Source organism: Schistocerca nitens, chromosome 7 (genome assembly GCF_023898315.1).
Source record: "Schistocerca nitens isolate TAMUIC-IGC-003100 chromosome 7, iqSchNite1.1, whole genome shotgun sequence".
NCBI classification, from domain to species: Eukaryota; Metazoa; Arthropoda; class Insecta; order Orthoptera; family Acrididae; genus Schistocerca; species Schistocerca nitens.
The window spans coordinates 117,986,858-117,994,192 of record NC_064620.1 but is presented as its reverse complement, the minus strand read 5'-3'; positions in this window follow the sequence as shown (position 1 = coordinate 117,994,192).

Here is a 7,335-nt window from a genome sequence, read left to right as displayed (position 1 = left end):
TCCCCGTGCATTTTTTGTATGAAAACACTTAAAGTTTTTAAATTTAAAAAAATTGTCTCAATATTCTATATCTTTATTCTGGCTACATATTTATTTCTCAACATAGTCACCCTGGCGACCGTCATTTTGTGTGCTTTTTTTTATGGCTCCGGTACGTCACCTCTGCTTTCACCACTTCATCAGTACCAAACTAAAGTTCTCGAAGGTGTTCCTTAAGTTTTGCAAACAGATAGAAATTGGATGATGTTCCGTTTAGGAACTGTGTGGAGGATGATGGGTAACAGTGAACCCCAGGCGTCAGATTGTTGCAGATGTCGCAACTCTCATGTATGGTATGGAGCTGTTATGCTGTAGGACATGGTGCTCCATATGTGGACGAACTCTTCGAATTCGTTCTTTCAGTTTATTGAGTTGTTACTCACACGCCGGCACAATCACGTTGTTGTTGTCGTGGTCTTCAGGCCAGAGACTGGTTTGATGCAGCTCTCCATGCTATTATATCCTGTGCACAGCTTCTTCATCTCCAAGTATCTACATCCTTATGAATCTGCTCAGTGTATTCATCACTTGGTCTCCCTCTACGATTTTTACCCTCCACTCAGTCCTCCAATGCTAAATAGATGATCCCTTGATGCCTCAGAACATGTCCTACCAACCGATTCCTACTTCTAGCCAAGTTGTGCCATAAATTCCTCTTCTCCCCAATTCTATTCAGTACCTCTTCATCAGTTACGTGCTCTACCTATCTAATCATCAGCATTCTTCTGTAGCACCACATTTCGAAAGCTTCTATTCTCTTCTTGTCCAAACTAGTTATCGTCCTTGTTTCACTTCCACACATGGCTGCACTCCATACAAATGCTTTCGGGAAATACTTCCTGACACTTAAATCTATACTCAATGCTAACAAATTTCTCTTCTTCAGAAACGCTTTCCCTGCCATTGCCAGTCTACATTTAAATATCCTCTCTACTTCGACCATCATCAGTTATTTTGCTCCCCAAATAGCAAAACACATTTACTACTTTATGCGTCTCATTTCCTAGTCTAATTCCCTCTGTATCACCTGATTTAATTTGACTACATTCCATTATCCTTGTTTTGCTTTTGTTGATGTTCATCTTATACCTCCTTTCAAGACGCTATCCATTCCGTTCATCTGCTCTTCCATGTCCTTTGCTGTCTCCGACAGAATTACAGTGTCATCAGCAAACCTCAAAGTTTTCATTTCTTCTCCTACAACCCTGTCTCACGCCCTTCCCAACTACTGCTTCCCTTTCATGCCCCTCGACTCTTACTCGTATAATTGCCATCTGGTTTCTGTACAAATTGTAAATAGCCTTTCGCTCCATCTATTTTACCCCTACCACCTTCAGAATTTGAAAGATAATATTCCAGTCAGCATTGTCAAAAGCTTTCTCTAAGTGTACAAATGCTAGAAATGTACGCTCCCTTTCCTTAATCTATCTTCTAAGGTAAGTCGTAGAGTCAGTGTTGCCTCACGTGTTCCAAAATTTCTGCGGAATCCAAACTGATCTTCCGCGATGTCGGCTTCTACCAGTTTTTTCATTCGTCTTTAAGGAATTCTGGTTAGTATTTTGCTGCCGTGACTTATTAAACTGATAGTTCGGTAATTTTCACACCTGTCAACACCTGCTTTCTTTGGGATTGGAATTATTACATTCTTCTTGAAGTCTGAGGGTATTTCGTCTGTCTCCATACATCTTGCTCACCAGATTGTAGAGTTTTGTCAGGGCTGGCTCTCTCAAGACTATCAGTAGTTCTAATGGAATGTTGTTCACTCCCTTAGGTCGTTCAGTGCTCTGTCAATTCATCTTCATCTACGTCCTCTTCCATTTCAATAATATTTCCCTCAAGTGCACTGCTCTTGTGTAGATCCTCTACATACTCCTTCCATCTTTCTTCTTTCCCTTCTTTGCTTAGAAGAGGTTTTCCATCTGAGCTCTTGGTATTCATACAGGTGGTTCTCTTTTCCCCAAAATTTTCTTTAATTTTCCTGTCGGCGGTATCTATCTTACCCCTAGTGATATATGCCTCTACATCCTTATATTTGTCCTGTAGCCATCCCTGCTTAGCCATTTTGCACTTCCTTTCGATCTCATTTTTGAGACGTTTGTGTTCTTTTTGCCTGCGTCATTTACTACATTTTTATATTTTCTCCTTTTATCAGTTAAATTCAATATCTCTTCCGTTACCCAAGAATTTCTACTAGCCCTCGTCGTTTTACCTACTTGATCCTCTGCTGCCCTCACTATTTCATCTATCAAAGCTACCCATTCTTCTTCTATTGTATTTCTTTCCCCCATTCTTGTTAATCGTTCCCTAACGCTCTCTCTGAAACTGTCTACAACCTCTGGTTCTTTCAGTTTATCTAAGTCCCATCTCCATAACTTACCACCTTTTTGCAGTTTCCTCAGTTTTAATCTACAGTACAAAGCCAACAGATTGTGGTCAGAGTCCATATATTTCCCTGGAAACAGCTTACAATTTAAAACCTGGTTCCTAAATATCTGTCTTACCATTATGTAATCTATCTGAAACCTTCCAGTGTCTCCAGGCTTCTTCCACGTATACACCCTTCTTCCATAATTGTTAAAACAAGTGTTAGCTATGATTAAGTTATGCTCTGTGCAAAACTCTACAGGTAGGCTTCCTCTTTCATTCATTACCCCCAGTCCATAGTCACCCACTACGTTTCCTTCTCTTCCTTTTCATACTGTCGATTTCCAGTCCCCCATGACTATTAAATTTTCGTCTCCCTTCATTATCTGAATAATTTATTTTATCTCATCACACGTTTCTTCAATCTCTTCGTCATCTGCGGAGCTAGTTGGCATATAAACTTGTACTACTGTGGTAGGCATGGGCTTCGTGTCTCTCTTGGCTACAATGATGCCTTCACTATGCTGTTCGTAGTAGCTTAACGGCGCTCCAATTTTTTTATTCATTATTAAACCTACTCCTGCATTACCCCTATTTGATTTTGTATTTATTATCCTGTATTCACCTGACCAGAAGTCTTGTACCTCCTGCCACCGAACTTCACTAATTCCCACTATATCTAATTTTAATATATCCGTTACCCTTTTTCAGTTTTCTAATTAAGGGATCTGACATTTCACCCTCCGGTCCGTAGAACGGCAGTTTTCTTTCTCCTGATAACGACATGTCCTCCTGTGTAGTCCCCGCCCGGAGATACGAATGGGGACTATTTTACATCCGAAATATTTTACCCAAGACGGCGCCGCCGTCATTTAGCCATACAGTAAAGCTGCATGCCCTCGGGAAATATTATGGCTGTAGTTTCCCCTTGCTTTCAGCCGTTCGCAGTACCAGCACAGCAAGGCCGTTTTGGTTGATGCTACAAGGTCAGATCAGTCATTCATCCAGACTGTAGCACTGCAACAACTGAAAAGGCTGCTGCCCCTCTTCAGGAATCACGGGTTTATCTGGCCTCTCAAGAGATACCCCTCCGTTGTGGTTGCACCTACGGTACGGCTATTTGTATCGCTGTGGCACGCAAGCCTCCCCACCAATGGCAAGGTCCATGGTTCATAGCGGGAATAGTCACGTTACACACAGCTATATTACACGCTACAGTTCGTTGCAGACATGCTGTCAAGAACAAATTAAATGTTTGTCTGATTTGCTAATAAAAACGGTACTGTAATGTCGTGTGGGTCCGGTGGTTCGTCGGTCCCTGATACAACGGTTTGCTGCCTACCAGATTCTTGCAGTTCATGGAATTATTTCACTTGCAACACAGAGACTGGCACGTCTTCATAGTTCTTCTTTCTTCCTCTAAGTTTTCTGATATTCGAGGGACGATTTTGCACTTCGTTCCGCAGCAACGCCGTTGATTAACTGACTGTTATTGTTAGCATTACCGCTCACCAGTTCGCTCCCTTAGTCCTCGGCGTTAGTCCGCCCTAACAGCAGAACCGCATACGTGTAGAGTGTGTGTCATTACTACTGACTGAGTTCTGTCAAGAGAAAGGAGATATACAGGGCGCCTGCGGGCATAGTTTCTCATCGGGTATTCAATGGATTCCTACGTGGTTTCCATGCACAACAAATGCCCTATGAGTGCAGACAATCACGTAAGAGGGTGTGTGCCTTTGTAATTCTACTTTGACTGTTCGATTGGTATTTAACTTGCCATGCCAAAAGGTTTCAGAGCACACTTCTTGTCTGATAACATAAATTGTGCCATATGAGTTGTCCGATTTTTTCGAGCGGCGGTAAATTACGTTCTCTCACAGATGACAGCCAATACCTGCGTAACTTTTTAAGACTGTTCTTGCACTTACCATCATTATGCTTAAATTTTATGCTGCTATCAGTGTGCCTGACTATTCGTTCACAGACATCGTTATGTATACATCTTGCATATAGACAATTCACAGCGTTGTTAATTTGTATACCTACCACTTTTTCATTAAACAGCTTCACATCATGAATCATCCATTTCAGGACAGCGTGTTGCGTAGACTTTTATGCGTTCCGTTCAAAAGTAAATAGAAGGGTTTCTGTCCTTGCAGTTGACCTCAGAGTAGCCTTCGGCGTCGCACAGTGTTAGCGCTTTGGCAGTATGCAGTTTGTAAGGGTGATATGGGAACTGATAATGTGTTACGTACGGCACTAAACCTGCACCTTCAGGTCGACTTCTTTTGATATTGACCTTTTTGGTCTCTAAAAGTGTTTCAGTCGTGTTCTACATATACAGGGTGATCCATTGATAGTTACCAGGCCAAATATCTCACGAAATAAGCATCAAACGAAAAAACTACTTAGAACGAAACTCGTCTAGCTTGAAGGGGGAAACCAAATGGCGCTATGGTTGGCCCGCTAGATGGCGCTGCCATAGGTCAAACGGATATCAACTGCGTTTTTTTTAAATAGGAAACCCCATTTTTTATTATATATTCGTGTAGTACGTAAAGAAATATGAATGTTTTAGTTGGACCACTTTTCTCGCTTTGTGATAGATGGCGCTGTAATAGTCACAAACGTATAAGTCCGTGGTATCACGTAACATTCCGCCAGTGCGGACGGTATTTGCTTCGTGATACATTACCCGTGTAAAATTGACCGTTTACCAATTGCAGAAAAGGTCGATATCGTGTTTATGTATGGCTATTGTGATCAAAATGCCCAACGGGCGTGTTCTATGTATGCTGCTCGGTATCCTGGACATCATCCAAGTGTCCTTACCGTTCACCGGATAGTTACGTTATTTAAGGAAACAGGAAGTGTTCAGCCACATATGAAATGTCAACCACGACCTGCAACAAATGATGATGCCCAAGTAGGTGTTTTAACTGCTGTCGCGGCTAATCAGTAGCAGACAAATTGCGCGAGAATCGGGAATTTCAAAAACGTCGGTGTTGAGAATGCTACATCAACATCGATTGCACCCGTATCATATTTCTATGCACCAGGAATTCCATGGAGACGACTTTGAACGTCGTGTAGTGTTCTGCCACTGGGCACAGGAGAAATTACGGGACGATGACAGATTTTCTGCACGCGTTCTATTTAGCGACGAAGCGTCATTCACCAACAGCGGTAACGTGAACTGGCATAATATGCACTATTGGGCAACGGAAAATCCACGATGGCTGCGACAAGTGGAACACAGGCGACATTGGCTGGTTAATGTATGGTGCGGCATTATGGGAGGAAGGATAATTGGCTCCCATTTTATCGATGGCAATCTAAATGGTGCAATGTATGCTGATGCCCTACGTAATGTTCTACCGATGTTACTACAAGATGTTTCACTGCATTACAGAATGGTGATGTACTTCCAACATGATGGATATCCGGTAGATAGCTCGCGTGCGGTTGAAGCGGTATTCAATAGCTTATTTCATGACAGGTGGATTGGTCGTCGAAGCACCATAACATGGCCCGCACGTTCACCGGATCTGATGTCCCCGGATTTCTTTATGTGGGGAAAGTTGAAGGATATTTGCTATCGTGATCCACCGAAAACGCCTGACAACATGCGTCAGCGCATTGTGAATGCCTTTGCAAACATTACGGAAGGCGAACTACTCGCTGATGAGAGGAATGTCGTTACACGTATTGCCAAATGCAGAGCTTGACGGACATCATTTTGAGCATTTATTGTATTAATGTGGTATTTACAGGTAATCACGCTGTAACAGCATGCGTTCTTAGAAACGATAAGTTCACAAAGGTATACGTATCACATTGGAACAACCGAAATAAAATGTTCAAACGTACCTACGTTCTGTATTTTAATTTAAAAAACCTATCTGTTACCAACTGTTAGTCTAAAATTGTGAGCCATCTATCACAAAGCGAAAAAAGTGTTCCAACTAAAACATTCATATTTCTTTACGTACTACACGAATATGTGATAAAAAATGGGGGTTCCTATTTTAAAAAACGCAATTGATATCCGTTTGAGATATGGCAGCGCCATCTAGCGGGCCAACCATAGCGCCATCTGGTTTCCCCCTTCAAGCTAGACGAGTTTCGTTCCTTGTAGTTTTTTCGTTTGACGTTTATTTAGTGGCCCGATCACGATCAATGGACCACCCCGTATATCAGTACTATACTGCAATGCAAAGTGTGAACGAGTGAACTGGAGCAGTGCCTGTGCGATGTAGCGGGCACTTAGGGGCAACAAAGTTCAAATCCCCAAATGGCCGTTAATTAATATCTGTTAAACCTCTGGTGGTGATTGTACGGGTGGCTTCTCAAAGTCCCGGCGCAAAGCAAAGAGAGCTTCGCTGCAAGTTTAAACGGAGCCAAAACCTCTCAGACAAACAGAAGCTAAACGATGTCAAAGTTAGCGTAAGGAGGGCTATGCGTGAAGCGTTGAGTGAATTCGAAAGTAAAATTCTATGTACCGACTTCACAGAAAATCCTAGGAAGTTCTGGTCTTACGTTAAATCAATAAGTGGCTCGAAATAGCATATCCAGTCACTCCGGGATGATGATGGCATTGAAACAGAGGATGACACGCGTAAAGCTGAAATACTAAACACCTTCCGAAGCTGTTTCACAGTGGAAGACCGCACTGCAGTTCCTTCTCTAAATCCTCGCATAAACGAAAAAATGGCTGACATCGAAATAAGTGTCCAGGGAATAGAAAAGCAACTGGAATCACTCAACAGAGGAAAGTCCACTGGACCTGACGGGATACCAATTCGATTCTACACAGAGTACGCGAAAGAACTTGCCCCCCTTCTTACAGCCGTGTATCGCAAGTCTCTAGGGGAACGGAAGGTTCCAAATGGTTGGAAAAGAGCACAGGTAGTCCCAGTCTTCAAGAAGGGT